We start from the raw sequence: 9,986 nt of genomic DNA on the forward strand, positions 1-9,986 counted from the left end.
GGATATGAAAACCAACAAGCATAGTTGATTGTTTGCCCAATTTCATTTTTTTGGATACATTTCTTTTCACCTCCCATTTATTTGAGGGTAGGTATTTCAAAATGGTAGCAGAATTATCTCCAATTTAAACTTCTTAACTAAGTTTCTAAGTTTTAAGATGCTCTAGGTGTGTCTTGACAATTAAAAATAAAAATATAATATCCCAGCACCTTCCTCTTCCATGGTTTCCCTGAGAAACAATGTAATGTGACTCAAAACTAATTCTCTAGCTTTCCTTTGCCAACTCCTAGCTGTGCGTTGTGAGACAAAAAGCTAACCTCACTGGAGCTAAGTGTCTTTTATCTCTAAAATAACACGGTTGGACTGGACCACACTCAGGGCTCTCTTTCTATTGTAAAATTCTGTTCAAGAATTATGATTTCTGGGGCGCCTGGGTGGCACAGCAGTTAAGCGTCTGCCTTCAGCTCAGGGCATGATCCCGGCGTTGTGGGATCGAGCCCCACATTGGGCTCCTCTGCTAGGAGACTGCTTCTTCTTCTCCCAGCGTTCTGGGATCGAGCCCCACATTGGGCTCCTCTGCTAGGAGACTGCTTCTTCTTCTCCCACTCCCCCTGCTTGTGTTCCCTCTCTCGCTGGCTGTCTCTGTCAAATAAATAAATAAAATCTTTAAAAAAAAAAAAAGAATTATGATTTCTATTTTTGAGTTGGGCCTGCTTAGTGTAGAGCAAAAGAGAGATCGAGAAGGAAAGGAGTTAAAACAACAACAACAATTTAGGCCAGGAAAAAAATTTTAGACTTGAATTATCCAAATACACACAAAACAGTGTTCAAAAACACCTAGATGGCAAATGTGATGGTTATCAGTAACAACATTTGAGGCAGAATTGCTTTTCCATGTTCCAAGTGTCACCAGCTAGACCCCAAGTCCTAACCTTTCCTGCCCACCTGCTTGGACTCACTGACCTTTGTCCCACATTTTTTCCTTAAGTTCTTTTTGTCAGCTTATCTCTTAACTCAGGCAATTGAAAACCGAAACCTCACCTCAAACATAGCAACTGCCCTGACAAGAACTCCAGCCGGCCCAGCCCAGTATGAACAGAACCCCCACCCCCACCCCCGTGATGTGCACCTGCACAGATGGACCATGGAGTGACCTCCAGAACGACTGACAATTACCTTTACATCATTCTAATACTAAAATCTCTGTCCAAGGAGGAGCACGAGCCTCATTTACTGTACATACGATGTATGCATAGGCATGTTTCCTTAGGGCGCATGCGTGACCTTATGCTCGCCTCTACATATGATGATGAGGATCCCTTTTTTCAGGTAAGCTCTACACCCAACGTGGGCCTTGAACTTACGACGCTGAGATCAAGAGTTGCATGCTCTACTAACTGAGCTAGTCAGCTGCCCCCGAGGATCCCTTCTTAAAAAATATTCATCCTGGGGCACCTGGGGTGGCTCAGTCAGTTAAGCATCTGAATGTGGCTCAAATCATGATCTCAGGATCCTGGGATCAAGCCCCACATCAGGTTCCCTGTTCCTCAGGGAGTCTGCTTCACCCTCTCCCTCTGCCCACTCCCCCTGCTCATTCTCTCTCTCTCTCTCTCTCTCTCTCCGTCTCAAATAAATAAATAAAATCTTAAAAAAAAATTCATCCTAACCCTAAATAAAAGGAACCTATCCACACTCGCTAAGGAAGTTACGGCTTTGGAGGTTATTCCCTGTGATCTCCTCGTTTGCTGCAAATAAAGTTTCCTTTGTTTTACATCTCACCTGGTGTAATTTCTATCTGTGACTCATCAAGGCGTGAAGTCAACGTCAGTTCAGTTATACTAGCAAAAGGGCTTTTTTTTTAAAGATTTTATTTATTTATTAGACAGAGAGAACACAAGCAGGGGGAACAGCAGAGGAAGAGGGAGAAGCAGGCTCCCCGCTGAGCAGGGAGCCCAATGCAGGGCTCGATCCCAGGGCCCTGGGATCATGACCTGAGCTGAAGGCAGACGCTTAACCATCTGAGCCACCCAGGCGCCCCCAAAAGGGCATTTTTGAGGTCACATGCTAAGAAAGTTTCACACTCTTGGGGCACCTGAGTGGTGCAGTCAGTTTAACCTCTGACTCTTGATTTTGGCTCAGGTCCTGATCTCAAGGTCATGAGATCCAGCCCCGAGTCAGGCTCCAAGCTCAGTGCAGTCTATTTAAGATTCTCTCCCTTTCTTCTGCTCCTTCCCACCATGCGCTCTTGTGCGTGGGTGCATGCATGCGCTCGCTCTCTCTCTCTCTCTCTCTCTCTCTCAAATAAATAAATAAGTCTTTAAAAAGAAAAGAAAGCTTAATACTCTTCAGGGTGCCTGGGTGGCTCAGTCGGTGAAGCGTCTGGCTTTGGCTCAGGTTGTGATCCTGGGGTCTTGGGATACAGTCCCGTATCAGTCTCCCTACTCAGTGGGGAGTCTGCTTCTCCCTCTGTCCCTCCCCCCCACACTTGTGCGCACACTCTCTTTCTTCTCTCTCTCTCTCACAAAAATAAATAAATAAAATATTTTTTTTAAAAAAGAAAAGAAAGCTTCATACTCTTCAGTTGTGATATCCAGTTATTATCATGGGATACATCTTTTTAGTGTCTCAGTATAAAAGACATTATGACATCTAAGCTGATGCTTTATGTCACTTGAATTCCAGGGTTTAAAAGTAAACACTACTGGGGCACCTGGGTGGCTCAGTCAGTTGGGCGCTCACCTTTGGCTCAGGTCATGATCCCAGGGACCTGGGATCTAGTCTCAAATCAGGCTCCTTGTTCAGTGGGGAGCTTGCTTCTCCCTCTGCCTGCTTGTTCTCTCTCTCTCTCTGACAAATAAATAAATAAAATCTTTTTTAAAAAAAAGTAAACACTCATTTACATTCATAAAAATGGATAATATCAAAAGGAAGAAATCGAATAAATTATTTTTTCTAACAAGATTGAAGATAATAAAAATAACACATCTGATTGAAATAATGGTAACTTAATTAAGCTGTCTTCAAGATTTTAATGAATTTTTCAATAAAGAAAAACAACTTCCGGGGCGCCTGGGTAGCGCAATCGTTAAGCATCTGTCTGCCTTCGGCTCAGGGCGTGATCCCATCGTTCTGGGATTGAGTCCCACATCGGGCTCCTCTGCTGGGAGCCTGCTTCTTCCTCTCCCACTCCCCTGCTGTGTTCCCTCTCTCGCTGGCTGTCTTTCTATCAAATAAATAAATAACATCTTTAAAAAAAAAAAAAGAAAAACAACTTCCAAATAGCTCCCTAGGGAGTGTCATTTTCTAAAAATTAAACTTTTTAAAAATAATTAAATAAGTATATAAATAAAAATTAAATTTAAAATTTTTTTACTTCTTAATTAAAGTATACTTGACATATTAGTTTCAGAAGTACAACATAGTGATTTGACAATTATGCAAATTATGATATGCATAGTATAGTTACCATCTGTCACCACCCAGTTATCAAAATATTATTTTTAAAGATTTTATTTATTTATTTGAAGGGGGAAGGGGCAGAGGGAGAAGGAGAGAATCTCAAACAGACTCTACACTTAGCATGGAGCCTGTGGGGATGGGGGAGGGCAGCCTCTTGGCAGCTCTGAGGGTCCCAGCCCAGATGTGGAAGGCTGAGGACTGTTGACAGTAGAGAGTTCAAACCCTGGACCCTCGACGACCAAGAGCTCCATGCAGGTGCCACAGAATGGAGAGGAGTTTGCCAGCCAACCCTGGTACCACGGCACCCTGTCCCATCAGAAGGCTGAGGCCCTCCTTCAGCAAGATGGGGACTTCTCGGTTCCTGTCCCTGGACCCATAGGGGCCATCCGGTGATCTCCTGCTGCCGGCAGGCCTCAGCCCTATACTTTGAGGTGCTCCGTGTGGCCCTGCATCTCCACCCAGGCAAGCCCACAGCCCTCTTTCAGGTAGACAATGAGTGTTTCCCAGGCCTCCCTGGCTCTCAGCTATGTGACAGGCAGCATCCACTGTCCCAGGCCATAGGGGCTGTGGCCTCCGGGCCCAAGGTACAGTAAGGACCTCTTTGATGCAGCTTTAGTGGGGACACCCTCCCAGACAGCCCAGCTCAGATAGAGTTGCCCAGGGCTAGGAAGTGGAGTGGCAGTCAGCCCAGAGGTTTGGAGCACATGGGGTCATCAAGAGAAGACCACGCTGGACCAGGAGCCTCAGGTTGGCCCACATGTGCCCTCCCTGGAATAGGTAGTGATCCTGTATTGCCAAAGACCCCAAGAGCTGGGGTCCATTGCTGACAGCCTCAGGGCCTCGGTGGGCAGCTTTATACCAAGGCACCCACCAGGCCACCTCGAACACCCTCAGTGGTGCTGTGTGATGATGTGGACGCCTCCCAACATATGTGAGCTGGTGCCCCGAGTGCCCAGGGCCAGAGAAACACCCCCTGGCCACACCGGCCCAGGAAGAGAGCCCCCATGGGGAAGTCGATGAGGAAGAGGAGGAAGACAACAGAAATTTTTCAAGACCACAGGCTGAGGTCTCTTTCCAGTAGCCCCTCAACAACCCCTCTTGCCTGTGGGACCCCCAGAATCGGCCCCCAGAATCCAAAGGCCTGTTCCTGGAGCACCATCCTGGGAGCACCGCCCTCCACCTATTATTGCCGGGCTTCCAGGCTACAGTCCTTCTAGGAGTGACCAAGCCTCAGCGGCATGCCATGGGGGTCGCCTCTGGCCTGGAGCTGCTCACACTTCCCCATGGCCATCTCTTGAGGTTGGAACTTCTGGAGAGACACAAGGTGCTGGCCCTGGCCGTGCTGGGCTGCCCGTGGCCGCTGGAGGAGTGCATGGCCACCCTGAGGTGCCTGGTGGAGCTGGCACTGGTGTTGCAGACAGGGGTGGCGGGGGATCTGCCTGGACTGTGCCCTGCTCATGCCCCGGGTGTGCAGGTTGGATCGCATGCAGTGCCAGCTGCAAAGGAGCCATGCAGAGGCTGCACTGGCCTTCGAGCCAAGGTGAAGCCGCTGATGTGGGTGCTCTATGAGGGCAGCTGACCCTGCGACCAGGCGAGGCGGCACTGCCGCACGCGGTACCCGTGGTGCGCCTGCTGGAGAGTGGACAACTCCCGGGGCCACTAGAGGGGAGCTGCAAGCAGGGGCTGCACAACCAGCACCCTGTGAGTCAGAAGGCCCTGTGTTCGCCCAGGTTCCAAGAGGCGACAGGCAGGCTCCTGAAGGAGGCTGGTTTGGGGAAGCCGAGGTGTGGGGGTGCCACAGGCTGCACCTCTTGAGAAGTTTCAGCACGTCCTCAGCGTGCTTTCGCAGTGCCTGGAGCTGGATGATTGAAAGCACAGGCCCCCCTTTTCACACCGGGACAACCAGGCTTTGGCGAACCCCGGCTGACACCAAGGAAGTTGCCCTAAGCCGCTCACACAGCCAATCACGAGGGGAACACACATTCTGCCTCACAAAATGGGGGGGAGCAGATTTGCAAAAACCCATCCTGCTCCCTAAAAATGTACATGGATCATAGGGTGAGGGACAGCCTCCTCTCCCACACTAGAAGATCCAGGTGTCTGGAGGCTCTGGATGCCCTACCCCACCCCCCAACCCCCACACAGGTACCCTACAAACGGTAAGTAAAAGGGTTTTAATGGAAAGAGAACTTGCAGATCTCTTACTCAGAAGCCAGAGTTCAAATGTTTTTTAAAGTCTGTGTGATTTTTAGCAAATGGCTCAACCTCTCTGTGCCCGCCTTCATCGTAAAAGTAAGGCTGTGGGGGCGCCTGGGTGGCTGAGTCAGTCGAGCGTGGGTCTCTTGATTTGGCTGAGGTCATGATCTCAGGGTCCTGAGATCCAGCTCTGCCTTGGGCTCCCCTCTCAGCAGGGAGTCTGCTTGTGAGAGTGTTTCCCTCTGCCTCTCCCTTCCCTCCAGCAATGGAGTGCACTCGCAGGCACGCTCTCTCTCTCTCTCTCTCTCTCAAATAAATAAATAAATAAATAAATAAATAAATAAATATTTTTTAAAAAAGGGAGGCTGTGTTCTTTCTAGGGGATCTCATGGGGATTAAAGCTCAGTGTTTAAATATCATGGGTGGAGAATGCCTGGCACAAAGTAGGTGCTCAACACTTCCTTTTCTCAGTAAAGCTGTGGTGAACATGGAAAAAAAAAAAAAGAATCTTTTTTTTTTCTGTTTTAAGTTTTCAACCATGGAAAATATTCATTGGCAAATTGTATTTTTAAATATCCTCTAAGAATAATAGAAATGTTTAAATACTAATTAGTAGGAAATCATTTTTTTAAATTTATTTATTTGAGATATATATATAGAGAGAGAGCACAAGAGAGCACAAGCGGGGGTGAGGGGGCAGAGGGAGAGGGAGAAGCAGGCTCCCCACTGAGCAGGGAGTCCAATGTGGGGCTTGATCCCAGGACCCTGGGATCACACCAGAGCTGAAGGCAGAAGCTCAACAGACTGAGCCACCCAGGCGCCCCAGGAAATAATTTTTATTGCATTTCTTTTATACGCTAGACTATGTGCCATATATTTTTTTTAAAAAGATTTTATTTATTTATTTGACGGAGATAGAGACAGCCAGCGAGAGAGGGAACACAGCAGGGGAGTGGGAGAGGAAGAAGCAGGCTCCCAGCGGAGGAGCCCAATGTGGGACTCGATCCAGGAACTCCGGGATCAGCCCTGAGCCAAAGGCAGACACTTAACGACTGTGCTACCCAGGCGCCCCATGTGCCATATATTTTACATGTATTTTTTAGTGTGAAAGATGGTTTACTTGTAAAGGATTTATATCAGATAACAATAAAAAATTTTAAAGTAAAACAAAATAAAATTTAAAACTAGATATGCAAAAGATATTCCATCTTTAAAAGAACTACTGAAAGCTGCATACCAATAAAGAAACTTGCAGTTCTATTGCATACCAGTATAAAAAACAAAAAACAATGCCATTAAAAGTTGTTTTGCCAAAGACATTAATTTAAAATAATTCTAGTGCACCTGGGTGGCTCAGTCTATTGGGCGTCTGCCTTGGGCTCAGGTCTTGGTCCTGGTCCTGGGGTCCTGGGATTGAGTCCCACATCTGGCTCCCCGCTCAGCACTTCTCCCTCTCCTTCTGCCTGCTGCTCCCCCTGCTTGTGCGCTGTCAAATATATAAATAAAATCTTTAAAAAAAAAAGCACAATTAATTCTATTGGATTGGAAAATGGTAAGTTAAAAATAAAGGGGCTGAGGGGCACCTGGGTGGCACAGTGGTTAAGCGTCTGCCTTCGGCTCAGGGCGTGATCCCGGCGTTATGGGATCGAGCCCCACATCAGGCTGCTCCGCTGTGAGCCTGCTTCTTCCTCTCCCACTCCCCATGCTTATGTTCCCTCTCTCGCTGGCTGTCTCTATCTCTGTCGAATAAATAAATAAAATCTTTAAAAAATAAATAAATAAATAAAGGGGCTGAGGGGAAGCTGGGTGGCTCAGGTGGTTAAGCGTCTGCCTTCAGCTTAGGTCAAGCTTCACCTTGGGTTGCCAGATCAGCAATCATCAGGACTTTGCTTGTCCCTCTCCCTTCTCCCCCTAGCCTTCTGTCCCTCTCCTGCCCTGCTCCTGCACTCTCTCTCTCAGATAAATGAATAAAATCATTTAAAAAATTTTTTAAAAAAATAGAGATGCCTGGGTGGCTCAGTCTGGTTAAACTTCTGCCTTCAGATCAGGTCAGGATCCCAGAGTCATGGGATCAAGCCCCGCATCAGGCTCCTTGCTCAGCGGGGAGCCTGCTTCTCCCTCTGCTGTTCCCCATGCTTATGCTCTCTCTCTCTCACTCTCTGACAAATACACAAATAATTAAAATATTTAAAAAAAAATAAAAATAAAGGGGCTGATTAACAGATGGCCAAGGAGTACAGGAGATGCTCAATGTCACTAATCATCATAGAAATGCAAATAAAAACCACAATGAGATACCATCTCATACCCATTAGGATTGCTACTATTAAAAAAAATAATAACAGGTGTTGGTAAGATTGTGGAGAAATTAGAAGCTTTATGCACCATTAGCAGGAAATATGGTGCATGGAGTTTCCTCAAAAAGTTAAAAATAGAACGACCATATGATCTAGCAATCCTACTTCTGAGTATATATCCAAAAGAATTAAAAATAGAGTCTCAAAGAAATATTTGCACACCCATGTTCCTAGCAGCATGATTTGTAAGAGCCCAGAGGTGAAAGCAACCCAAATCTCAGTCAAGGGATAAATGAATTTTAAAAATGTAGTATGTACATGCAATGGAATATCATTCCGTCTTAAACAGAAAGGAAACCCTGCCACATGCTGCAACATGATGAATGAAATTTAAGGACATTATACTAAGGGAAATAAACCAATCACAAAAAGACAGATACTGTATGCTTCCACTTATACGAGTCAAATTCATACAGAAAGAAAGTGGAATGGTGATAACTATGGAGGGGAGAGGGAAAAGAGTAGTCTTTAAACAGGCAGGATGAAAAACTTACAGAGATGGAGATTTTTTGCACAACGATGTGAATATACTTTACACTACTGACCTGTATACTGAAAAAATATTAAGATGGTAGATTTTATGTTAAATGTTTTTTACTAGATAGATCATTTACATTTCTAAATCAATTAATGTTTTTACAACCTCCTCTTTTATTAAACAAACGAAATATAAGATGATCTCTAAAACCTTCTCGCTTTTCTGTATAAAGAATATGCCATTATGTCAATCTTTAAATAATTATTTACCTAAGAAGAAAAGCATTGCGCATCTAAGTTGATGAGTATATTCCCCTGAAAACATATAAACACAATAATGTTGTTTTTATAGAAGGTAAACAAGGCACCTGGGTGGCTCAGTTGGTTAAGTGACTGCCTTGGGCTTGGGTCATGATGCCAGGGTCCTGGGTTCAAGTCCCACATTGGACTCCCCCCACTCTGCGGGGAGCCTGCTTCTCCCTTTCCTTCTGCCTGCTGCTCCCCCTGTTCATGCTCTCTCTCTCTCTCTGTCAAATAAATAAATAAAATCTTAAAAAAAAGAGTAGGTAAACAAGTTAAAGTTGATAAAGATCTGATGATCTGGTAGGAGAATAGTTGGGATTTTCAATTTGGGATTGTATAAAGTCTATGTAATAAGGGTAAAGATTAGTTCAAATCCAAATAATTTCTAATGTGTAGCAGAAAAATCACAGATTATTCTTTTCACCACTTCATAGCCAACTGGTGTTTATATAAGAACGGGATACTGAAGGAGGTGGATAAGGAACAGCAAACATAATGTGTTAGTTTCCAGCGTTCTAGAGGCAATTAAATGAATATAAAAGGACTCCAGTAATATGACAGACCAAATGTCAATATCCATAACATTTAGAGAGCTCCTCAGTCAAAAAATTATAAATATCCCCGTTGAAAACAGATATGACACACGAAATGTACTTTGCAAAGGAGAAGTAGCAAATAACTAGTGGACATGAACTAAAAAATCAGCCTCAATAGCAATTAAAAAATAAAATATGATTTTTCCTTTTTTTCTTTAAGTAGGCCCCATGTCCAGTGTGGAGCTTGAGCTCACAACCCTGAGATCAAGAGTCCCATGCTTTACCAAACGAGCCAGCCAGGTACCCCAAAAGTAAAATACGATTTTTACACAAATACTGTTTCTGCTTTGTCTGCCATGTTGACAGAAATTTGTTGTAAAGTTCTCACTCTTGGGGTGCCTGAGTGGCTCAGTCAATCAGCTGGCTCGATTTTGGCTTAGGTCATGATCTCAGGGTTGTGAGATTGAGCCCCGAGTCCAGCCCATGCTCAGGCTCAGCTGCAGGAGGGGTGGGGGGGTCTGCTTGAGATTCTCTCCTTCTCCCTCTGCCCCTCCCCTGACTCATGCTCACTCATGTTCTCTCCCTAAAATAAATAAATTATTTCTTTTAAGGAAACTCTTTTTTTTTTTAAAAGATTTTATTTATTTATTTAACAGAG

At 45.1% G+C, this 9,986-nt stretch overlaps 1 pseudogene; it reads left to right on the forward strand.

Moving 5' to 3' along the window:
• Window positions 1-3,708: 3,708 nt before the first annotated feature.
• On the forward strand, window positions 3,709-5,329 carry LOC100474159 (annotated as a pseudogene).
• Window positions 5,330-9,986: the final 4,657 nt, after the last annotated feature.

The sequence above is a fragment of the Ailuropoda melanoleuca genome, chromosome X (genome assembly GCF_002007445.2).
Source record: "Ailuropoda melanoleuca isolate Jingjing chromosome X, ASM200744v2, whole genome shotgun sequence".
NCBI classification, from domain to species: Eukaryota; Metazoa; Chordata; class Mammalia; order Carnivora; family Ursidae; genus Ailuropoda; species Ailuropoda melanoleuca.